The sequence below is a fragment of the Buteo buteo genome, chromosome 1 (assembly GCF_964188355.1).
Source record: "Buteo buteo chromosome 1, bButBut1.hap1.1, whole genome shotgun sequence".
Lineage (NCBI taxonomy): Eukaryota > Metazoa > Chordata > Aves > Accipitriformes > Accipitridae > Buteo > Buteo buteo.
This window is the reverse complement of record NC_134171.1, coordinates 77116568-77128384: the sequence shown is the minus strand read 5'-3', so window position 1 is coordinate 77128384 and position 11817 is coordinate 77116568. Positions and strand designations below refer to the sequence as shown.

Below are 11817 nucleotides of genomic sequence, written 5' to 3'. Positions count from 1 at the left end.
ACAGCTGAATAAAACTGAATTCTTGCACTTTGAATAGTTGGGGCTAGTAGTTGTCAAAAATAAGATACCGAACTAGATGGAATTAGCCTGCCATCGTGGCAGTCCTAACCTTCTTATATTTCTAAAAGGAAAGGCATGTTGTATTTCTTTCTATAAATCCTAAATGCTATTTCAAATATTAGGCCTTTCCCTGTAGATAAGAGAGTAAGTGTTACTAAGTGTAGCTGTGTCTAAATAAAAAGCTAAAAATTGATGGAAATATCTTTGCCAAAATATAATAGCAACCTCTGAACTCTTTCTTTAATTTCATATCTGGCTTCTGTTTAATCAAAACAATCTCTTCCCCCCATTAAAAGCCACTTTGGCTTAGATCTCTAGAAAACCCAAAGTGCAAGGTCGGAGCTGGAGCTGTTACTTGAAAAAAGTGCCATTTCATGAACATAGGGGCTACACTGTCACCACAGTATGGCATTCGTCATATTAAATTTCATTAATCTGTGCGGTAATAAAAACTCTATATGCTGCCTTTCGCTCAGGAATTAAGAGTCTTCATGCCAAACCATAGAGCTTTTTCTGTCTTTCAAAAAGTAGTAACCCAGCAGCATGACTATCTCTTTCCTATAAGCGACAAACTAATATGGTTTATGGCTTGAACTACAACCCATTTTCAGGTTTTTCAGAGGCACGGATTTTTGTAGAGGTATTGGTCAGCAATGCTTTAGAGCAGGATTAACAAGTAATTGCTCACTTACCAAAAGCAAGATGTAAGGTGTTGTTTTAATTCCTTCCACACAGGCAATACTTGCACCCAGAGGAAGACTCTTGTTCTGTCAATGAGATCAGTTCCTTCCCATTTTTCGCATGCTGGTGGGCTGGAAGGGAAAACCATTAAAGTGATCACAGAAAGAAAGAGGAAGGCACATGCATAGCGCAGGGGTAGGCACTGCCAACATCCAGAAACATTTCAGATTTAATTAGCACTGCTTGATGTTCCTACGGTTTCAGGGCTTCACGCCTGAACTAAACAGCAAGACATGGAGTTTTCTAATTAAAGCCTAGAAAAAAGAAAAAGCATTACCATAGTATATAATTTTACCTTCAGAGAAATACCAGATTTTCATACTTTTGCTTAGGGTTAGGGTGAACAAACATTTCTGACTTTGGAGACATTTCACCCAGAACAAAGTTCCCTATACTTTTTTAAGGATATCATTAAGAAACTCATCCTGGGATCTGCACCATGCAAGCAAGGAGCTTTTATTTAGCTTCACTAAAATACAGAGGTTTTAGTGAATTTCCCTGAAGCAGCTGCAGTCTGACCCTGCTTTGTAAGCTGAAAAACCTGTAATTTATACTTGAAACGTTTCACTCCTTATGGGTGCACTCACTCTAGAATGTCAAAATACATCTTTTTAATGAAGACTCCAACGGTGGAGCACTGAGCTGAGTTACACTGTGGCTTAAGGCTACAGTAATCTTTTGCCTTGATAGGATCAGTAACCGAAATTAAATATTAAACACTGTGCATGAAAAATAAGTGTCTGTTTCAGGAGTCATTTTTACAGCCCAAGGCAATATTTCAACATATTTGTCTTCTGCTCTAGAATTTCTTGTTCTGTTTTGGTTTTTCTTTCTTTTGTTCTGTTCATGGAGCAAAATTCCACGTGGATGTACTCTGCTCTTTCTTGAGGGAAGCAAATATATTTTTAATTAATTTAGCAAATTATTCACATTGCCGAGGCAGAAATAACCCCTGTACTAATACCAAGTTCAGTAGCCCTTTCACGGCAGCTGTTAACACCTCTTCTCACTGCCAGAAACTTCCGGATGGCGACTTGGAACAGAGTCTTTCCATTTCACAGCAAGATAAGCAGTTCTAATTCTTTCTCTGTTGGAGCAAGATGACAGTATTTTAGCCCAGGGAAAAAAAAAAAAAAAAAGAAAAAAAAAGAAAAAAGACAAATATCAAAATTATGAAGTGAAAAACTCCTTAACTGAAAACCAATACATTCCTTTTCTAAAACCAAGGAAGAAAATTAAGTTGAATGAGAGCCCACAGAGTAAAAGGAAACAGACAAAACCATGGGAGAAAATCAGGGTGGAGAAGAAGCAAGAGTGTGAGTAAGCACCAGGAGCTGAGGGAATCAATAAGAAGATTATGATCCAGGGGGAGAGATACAAATCTATACAAATCATATGCCATAATTCAACTCCAGCTCCAGATGGACAGAAATTAAAGCAGGAAGATATTGAAGTGGAAAGAGGAGTGGGAGAGAGAGAGAGAACCACAGATATTATTTTACTTTAAACATTGTACAGTTTATTAGAAAAACTAAATGATAGTCTGCAGCTAAAGAATTGTCAGCTGCAAAGTTCATCTGCTATGGTTCAGCTTTGCCCTTGTGTATTTTAGCAATTTTAATTAAAATCTTACATAATTCTAAGTAATTTTTGCTAATATGTTTCTGCTCCAATTTCAGGCAATGAACCATGGTCTTACTCAGACCTCTAAAACAATCAGTAAGTTCCATAAAGTGTGTACTGTCAAAAGGCCAAAGCCATAAAACTCATGATTCTCTTATACAATGTGAACAGAGCATTAGAAAATACACTGTAGGGAATAATCCTGTGCTGGCAAGGAGATAGACAACATGACTTAACAGGCCTTTTCTATCAATGTCTATGATGTTATCAGTGCAGTACTTGACCTTTTCTCATTAATCACATCTGCTGCCACATGGACAGTTTAAAGAGCTTTCAATGTTTATAAATATCCAAGGAGGTAAAAGATGGGTGTATCAATTAGACCATCTGACCTTACCCCTTGCTGCAGGACAAAAAGTTTCTGCTCCCATTCCTTACATGCTTACAAAATTAAAATTAAAAATAAAACTGAATTCAGGGATCATCTACATCTCCACGCTTAAGCATATAGGACTTGACTCCCCTCTAAAAGGACTAGAAGAAACTGGGGCAAAATCATTCCCCTATCCCAATCAGCACTGGTTTCTTGAGCTGAGGAGCCACAGCAAACCAAGCTGGTTGTTCCTGTGCAAAGGAAAATGGAACATGTCAGTAGAACATGGCACACAAAAGGGTTAGAGGATGCCTCTCCTCTTCAGTCCATTTTAATTATTTCACAAATTTATGCAAGCCAGAAGGATACTTTCTGAAGACTATTAGTCCTGTACAACTAACATCTACAAGCAATTTCTTGTTAATAATATTTGCTCCATTTTTACTTTTCTGTGGATGTGTACCTCTGCTGTTGCCCAAACATCTGCAGGAAGCAAAAGATGAACAGTTGTACAGATAGATATTCATGGGACAGTTCTCATCAAAGGGACTCATGTGGCTGTCTTGACTTGTTACTTGCTTCTGTCACACTGAATCAGCAAAGGATATGACTTCCAATGGGCATGAACCACAGACCAGAAATACCAAACAGCAAACAGCTGAACTGATTTATTCCTGATGGAATTTGTGCAGGTGGAAACATTTCACTGTTGAGATCATGTTCACCTGTCCACAGCACATAGCTAGCCTAAACCCAACAGAATGAAAAGCACAAGTCTGTTCACTGGGATCACACAAATGGAGCAGAGAAGAAAATTTGTCAAATTATCATCTTTGATAGCTCACCTAGAGCCATAACCACTCACTTCTCCACTCTGGAATTGTCTCCTTCCATTAAGATAAATTTTCCCTAATAGCCTCTATCATGGAATTATTTTGCCCTCACAGTCCATGATTCAACTCCCCCACATCCTGTAAGGAAAACAGTTGTCTACGCCCGACCTGCTTTACTGATCCAGCAGAACTACTGTAAGCAAGTCCGAAATTCTTGTTGTTGTTTTATTTGGAGACCTAGGGAAGATTACGGAGTAAAGCATCCTCAACTTGAGCCTCCAGGGGCACAATATTGATTCCTTCTAACCACAGCAAGTTACAAAACATCTGACATGTGCAGTTCTTGGTGGATCAGCTGCCTTGCCAAGTAAGCAAAGAGGAGACTAAATTAAATAATAGAACTCAAAATATGAAATATCCTCCACTGTTCCAGGATCTTTTTCCTCACTGGTTGCAAGTGAAGACAGAAAGATGATCCCCCCCACAGACTGCGCTTTGAGGGCTGGGTATGCAGCTGGCAGGTACTCAAGCCTATATTTAAAAGCATAGTGGGGGTGGAGGGGAACCAAGATAAGGGCAAAAGGGAGGGCTGCTGAGAAGGGTGGGCTATTTTGGGCCACAAAATGACTTCGTAATCAAGAAAGTGTTGTTTTTTTCCTGGGGAAATGGGAGGTGGGAGAAGAGGGATGGAGGAAGGGAAAGGTCTTAGAGTTCCTTCAAAGTAGTTAAAAAATTTAAAAAGAAAAAAAAAATTAAAATATGTGAAATCTAAAGACAAGAAATCTTTTAAAAACCTAAGTTCTGCTAGTCCCTCTCTCAACAGTGCATGGACAAGCTCTGTCACTGCAAACATAAACACTAGGTGAACAGAAAGGACAAGAGTAAAATGATTTTCCCCCTTGAAAAATGTATCTGTTCAGAACGTATTTTGAGCACATCCACCACAGATTTATTGAGGGTCTACAAGTGGTCTAACAATTAACTAATTAGAACAAAAGTTATTCTACAGAAAACAGCATCCCTATCAGTCTTTTAAGACCTGATAAATCCCTAACAAATATGTTAATTAAGAAGGACTAGGCCAACTGAAAGTGAGGATGGTATTTCACTTTTCAATATATTGCTAGGGTAGTAATTTCTTCTCTTTGTAACTGAAGTTCACTGTAGATGCCTTCTTACTTATGTGATATATTAAAAAACATACTTGATTTCCTGACTAGCAGACCATACTGCCTTTATTAAAGATTATTCCTCTGACAATACCATTTTTTCACTTGTTTAACCTCCTTTTTGGAAAGTTACTTAAAGTGCATAAAGATTACTTAAAATATGGTTCACTAGATATCACTCTCATAACTGTTACTGTATTTCCCCAAGAGACAGATGAGGGGAATGTTAAACTTAATGTAGTATACTGTATGGCAAAATGAACAGCATAACAATTAAGAAAGCCTTTACATTGTAAGAGAATCTTAAAATGGTCTCAAAAGGACTGGAAGAATGCCAGAAACCCTTCTAGTGAACAAGGTTGTCTTTAATAAAAAGTTGCCTAAAATTTGCCAATTTAGTCATAAGCCCATTCCTGCTTCTTTTAAACCAAAAGAGAATTAAAAACAGGGATAGAAAAAAATCACATTTAGCAGCAAATAATCAGAACAGCTTTTAAAAATGAGAAATATGTTAGTTACCTGATTGCTAGGCAGATCTGCATATACCAGTGGCCTTTATTCCCAACTCTACTGTCTTTCTGACCCATTTGCTTCACTTCCCTTCCTTTGATTTCTCATCTGTAAATAACATTACTGAATTATTTCACCTCCTTGACAGGGTGTTGTTAAGATGAATTAGTTAATGTCTGGAAAGTATTAGAAAGATAAAAAGCATTATAAAAGCACCAGCTACCATCTGAGAGCTACAGAAAGGCAAGAGACCCTTGTTATCATCAATCCAAAGAGTCAGAACAGTAATGTTATAAAAAACAACACGTTGGAATTGCAAGGAAAAGAATAAGCAAGAACAGAGGAGGGAAACCCTGCAAAGGATCGATTCTTAGTTTACAGAGACTCTGGACACTGGCTTGCGTTCTCATTAAAGCTAGAAGAATCAGAAGTTCTGCCAGATACATAATGTAATATAAAAAGTATTTTAAAATAGAAGTCTTCCTTTCCACAAAATGCATTTTCCAAACCTCTTATTGTGCTCTTCTCACTTACTCATTACAGCTCTCCATCCTGCTTGCTTATAAAAACGTACTCTCACTGGTTTTCTTTTTACCTTTCTTCTTAGTCCGGCCATCACAATTCATTCTTGTCTATCTCTTGTATTACTAGGCCCCACATCAAGATTAAATCCAGATGAGATTTCCTGCCAAAACAGAAGTAAATTCCTTCATGGATCGGACCCATGTACCCAGAGATACAATGGGATTAAAAACAATAATCCTATAATTTCATTATTGCTTTAGAAAATACATTCCTTTAAGAATTTTTTTCATCTTCAAACTGGAGTTCAAAGGATGGGAATTTCACACTCTGCCTTTATTCACCAAAACCACAGCATCTGAAGTGGAGGCAATCTCAAAGATAAAGAACATGGGGGCAGTTTCCCCTAACAGTAAGTGGGAAGCCAAGTTTCAGTTGCAGGACAGGAGTGTGAAAAGGACTATAACAACACGATAGTAGGACTGATGCTCCAGGGGCTCTTCTCTTTCAGTGATCCAATGGCAGATGTACCAGTACATGCACACAGCATTGGAAATTTTGCAAGTTCACAGCCAGTCTTGCAGCTTTTAATGTTTTCCTTAATTCTCCAAGCTGCTGCTAAGACACAGGATTTTTATTTCAGACAATGAAATTTCTCACTCATGCCAATATGGTGAACCATTTTGAAATGTGAATTCCAGCCAATGAAAAAGAGTAAAGGAACTAAGTTTATTATCTTTAATGCAGACTTTTTCATGGTTATATGGCATACACGGATATATATACACATCCACAAACCTGCACACAAACCAACCAGTCTCAGACAGGCAAAGGAGATTTTTTTTCTTTCATTCTGCAAGTATGTCAGGATGAAAGAAGAGAACAGCCAAGAATCATCATCTCCCACTTTTTTCACTGCAGCCTCAGTCTAATTTAATGGAACACAGAAGTGTCTGATACTCTCAGATTGCATATTCTTTTAGTAATTAGTAGGCAGAAAGATGCATTTCAGGACAATGAAGGAGAGCTAGAAATCGATCTTGTAAAAATCAGCCAGTCTGTTTGGATGTTTTGCCACCTCATCAAGGAAGAAAGGTTATGGGTATTTTATGCAAAGAAATGAAAAAGCAGTAGGAAAATTCTGGGAAATTTGTCCCAGAAATACTCTAAACAAGGCATATTGGTTGGGTTTTTTTCTTTTTACTAATGCCATAAGGAGAAAACAGCTGTCCTTCATGGCTATATACTCAGATTTCCAACAGCAAATAGGCAGTGGTAAATGAAAAGCATCTTTTGCACAACTTGATTGTTAAAAACTTTCAAGGGGTTTCCTCTGATTTTTTCCACTAGTGAAAGAGTACAAGCAAAAATAAAGTAAGTACTCCTGTCTACACGTACACATGAATTTTACTCAAGCACACTTTAAATCCACTTAAAATATACAGCATTTATTGTGTACTGCTGATTAATTGAACAAAATTTGGTGCATTACTAAATTCAAAACTTTATCAACATCCAAATATATTATTATAATAGGATACTTTTGCCAGCAAAATGTACAATCTGACACAAACTAGGCTTCTTTAAAAAGATTTAGTTTCCTTAAGCTCATTAGCATCACTTATGCTCCTATCCCTCCCCTTTTTTCCCTTTTCTAAAAACAACCCACAGTTCTTGTCAACTTTTGCCTGACTTTACATGATGTGTATTTAGCCAGGCTATGGTCAACCAAATCACCATGTCTGCTTCCTTTAAATATTCATAAATTCAATTTGTATAATTTCTGCAGACTTCTCTACGTTGCTAGATTTGTAACAAATATCTGCGTATCAAAGGCTGAAAGAATTCACAATGTCTTGCTAAGACATGTGCCTCTGAGCTGTCCTTGAAAAGGCTGGACAGTACTCCACTCTGCTCTTGTGAAACTCCACCTGGAGTTTTGCATCCAGCTCTGGGGTCCCCAGTACAAGACAGACATCGACCTCTTGGAACTGGCCCAGAGGAGGGCCATGGAAATCATCAGAGGGCTGGAACACCTCTCCTATGAGGAAAGGCTGAGATTTGGGGTTGTTCAACCCAGAGAAGAAAAGGCTCCGGGAAGACCTCATTGCGGCCTTTCAATATATGAAGAGGGCTTATAAGAAAGACAGAGACAGACTCATTACCTTGGCCCGTAGTGACAGGACAAGGGGCAATGTTTTTACACTAAAAAAGGGTAGATTTAGATTAGATATAAAGAAGAAATTTTTACTATGAGACTGGTTAGACACCACAACAGGTTTCCCACAAAAATTTGGATGCCCCATCATGGGAAGTGTTCAAAGTCAGGTTGGATGGGGCTTTGAGCAGCCTGGTCTAGTGAAAGATGTCCCTGCCCACACGAAGGACGTTTGGACTAGATGATCTTTAAAGGTCCCTTCCAACTCAAACCATCCTACGTAATTTTACCACCTTCTGCACTGGCATCAAATACATGCCTGCATGGTGTTCCCAGCAGGAAGTGGCCCATTCAGGGCCATCCCAAATATAGAGCAGAAATTCACTGAAAGTTTTTTTTCACAACAGCTAACTTTGTCTCATTTAGTAGTCAGCCACTGCCATTTCTCCCTTTAATGAAAACGACCTCACTGGATGCAATCTTTAGCTTGGGTTAATCAGCCCAACTTCACTGAATTAAAACAGCCTATTTCAGAACGCAGCTCTTCTCATTCAAAAAAGATGAGTAATTCCATCTCCTAAGCAAACCAATAGAACTCACTAGGAGTCCTTTCAGCACAAGCTTTAAAGCAAATCAATAAATGACAGTATAGCACAAACCAACATATTCTGGGGAAAATGTGTGCTCCCTTGTACAGATAGATGTACTAGATGTAGCTACAGGGATGTTCTGTTATTTTCCCACCAGTATATTTGTGGTAGAAGTAGAGAAAGAGCTGTGATCTTCAAGGAGAAAGCAACAAACATGACCAAGCAACAGCCTTCCAGCATTAGCTCCAGAGGCACAATTATCCCAGAGGAGAAAAATCTGGAATTCATAAAAAGCATTAGCTACCAAATATGCGACCACAGAAATTGCCAACACCAACTATTTGACCACAGAATCCAGGATACTTTAACCACAGCCGTTCCCAATTTAAAGCCAGAAATATTAATGCAATATATCTAAAGTAGTCCAATATATCATATGGCAAATCCCAGCAAGGAAAGGACTGCTTCCCTTGCCTTCCCCCACCTGGGAGCGGGTGGGCTGGGTAAGGCACTGGCTGCCAGCGCATTCCTGGGGACTGGCAGCACGGGCTGTCTCACTGGGGCTGAGCCCCGGCCAGCTGGCAGGAACAGCAGCCCACTTTCCGCTTCCCCCTCTTCTGAGTTCCTTTAGCTTTTTAGGAAATTATTCTGAAGTCCTTCCCTCTGCCCAGATTAGTCCTTGGCAGTCAGGAAAAAAAAAAAAAAAATACACCAGAAGGAATAAGAAGGGACCGCTCTGATGACATGGCATTTTTAAACGTTTACAGCAAGAAATTGAGAAATCTGCCTTCAGAGAACAATCAGACATCAGATGTCAAAATCTATTTCATCTTATGTAATGGTCGAGGTAATCAGACAAACCTATTTCCTTTTAAATTCCATAGAGCAGCATATTTAGGCCAGTTATTTTATTGTTTTAAACATATGTGTATTTTTTAATAACATGGAAAAGCACCACCTGCATTGGGCCAGTCCTCTTCAACTACAGGCAACCATGTAAGATTCCAGACAAGACGGAACACATCACCTACTCAACATCCCACTTTCTCCTCTGGCTTCCTCCCCTCAATACGCCCTGAGGCCAGAGAGAGGAGCACACTCCATGCACAACAGAAGAAATACGTGAAATACCAGCATCAAGTGTTGTGGAAGGATAAAAAACCATGAGGAACAGCGAGCACTCTAGGGTTGGGCTAGTCTGGGTGCAAAATTCAGCTGTGTCTGGCTAAAGGACATGTGCCAGAGTTGCTGATCCACCTTATTAACCAAAGAATAACCCAAGCCAAGGAATTGCCACCAGGCTGCCAGGACAGTCCCAGCACCTCTCTTCTCTCAAGGCCTTTGTGCTACCAGCTGGGGTATCGCGCTCCCAAATTTTTCTACTGAGCTCCAGCATTAGTGTGCATTGGAGGAAGCAGACGAAACACGCAGTGAGCACTATCAGCATGGCCCAGCTTTAATCCCAGGTTAAAATTAATTAATTCTGGTATATGAATCTTTATACTTCAGTACAAAGTGGATTTTTTTTTTTTTTTTAAGTAAAGCAAGTCTTCCTGCATAGCAGCTGTAGATAAATTATTCCAGCTGAGAAAGTCCAAAAGGCAAGATAAGCTTTACTGATCACAGTTCAATACCTATGAATAATGCCAGCCTTGTTTCCACCACCTTGTGGCAATTTAATTTCCCAAAAGAATCTATCTGCCCATGCAGTTTAACTGCATGTGTAAGAATATCTGCAAAAGCAACACTTACTGATTCCCAATGCATTTACAGGAGCTGCCTTTGACATTCTGCAATTTTCCTGCTATGCAGTGAATTGGTTGCTTTCATATTCTTGTCTTGACAGGCAAAACAGATTTCTTTTTAAGATGCGTTAGTTCAATTTAGTTAATATAAAATACCTCAAAAACACCATTAGGATGCTAACGCACGAGTATCTCCCTTTACTGACTGCTACCATTAAGACAAACGAAGAAATACCTGGTTTTTAATGCAGTCCTGTTGAAAACTTGAAATACAAAATCACTTTTCATGTTGACTGCAGGGATGAGATACATACTGATTCTTTAGCCCCATATCAGTGGTGAACGAGTAGTTTATTCACGTAACGTATGTTATCTCTTTCCTCTTCAGTGGCCTCATCTGAGAAGAGCATCACGGGAGACTGTCAGAAGGTGCCTGACAGTAGCATTATGTTGAAGCACTTGAGATTTGCGGGACATTTTAGTTCATTCAGGCAGGGGAAGCTGACTGTGAAATGCCAACACAGGAATCTAAGGAGAAATGCACTCCATGCAAAAAAATGAAATGTAAAAGACATAAATTTTTCAACAGAGTACAGTAAGCAGGCAGTAACACAGAACTGCATACTGCCAGTGTAAGCCTGCAGAGACAAACATGTGACAACTAGTTCTCATAACAGAACAGGCACTACAACTGGGATCAAATCACTCCAGTAGACACTATTAAATGACCCAGAGCTAACCCTTGACAAGGCAAGTGGAACTCACCATGCAAAATAAGCTGGTTTCTGGAAGAGGGATGGTCCTCTGCCATTACAGGCATTATTAAAAATCCAAAAACCTCTAAGAAAAATCAAATTAGGTAGAAAGATATACAGTTTTCAAAGTGTGAATTACAAAAAATACGCTGTAGCCAGCATCATCAACTGCAAATTACTCAGAATCTGGGGAAACAGATGCAAGAACTATGAAAAGTTTCACCACTTGGCTACAAAGTTAGCGAGGCCCAGCTTAACATGCACGGAGTTGACAAACGTGACAATACCCACCGTCACCTCAAAACAATTATTCAGAGAAGACAGGATCTCAGAGAAAGATTAATGAACTATCAAGTTAGAAAACAATACAGGACATTCTTCCTTTTGATATTGGAAACAAGTGTAGAAGCTAACATGGTGATAGAAAAAAATGCTCTTCTCTAAGAAAAATTGCAAGCACTAGAAGATGAATGGGTAAAGACTCAGGACTCCCATTAAGGAAGAGTATGTGTATCAGTCAACAAGAAATTGGAAAGATGTAATGTGTAGCCATCTCAAAGACAGAAGTAGCAACTGCTGCCCTGAAATGGGTGCTACCTTTTATCAACAGAACAAACTTACTGGAAAACAGGGACAGCAAAGCAATTCAGGAGAAAGCTGGCTACTTTTGCAAAGACTCAGGAAATCCTTGGAATGCAAAATATAGTTCAGAGGGTCTTTCCTCTTCATATCAGAGTG

The 11817-nt window shown here is 39.1% G+C and overlaps 1 long non-coding RNA gene across 1 annotated transcript; it reads right to left on the bottom strand.

Moving 5' to 3' along the window:
* Positions 1–752: 752 nt before the first annotated feature.
* On the bottom strand, positions 753–5419 carry LOC142034981 (uncharacterized). Its single transcript, XR_012651785.1, has 3 exons — positions 5319–5419; positions 1766–1888; positions 753–872 (listed from the first exon to the last, which is right to left on the bottom strand). It is a non-coding gene; the product is annotated as an uncharacterized LOC142034981 (long non-coding RNA).
* Between the last annotated feature and the right edge of the window lie 6398 nt (positions 5420–11817).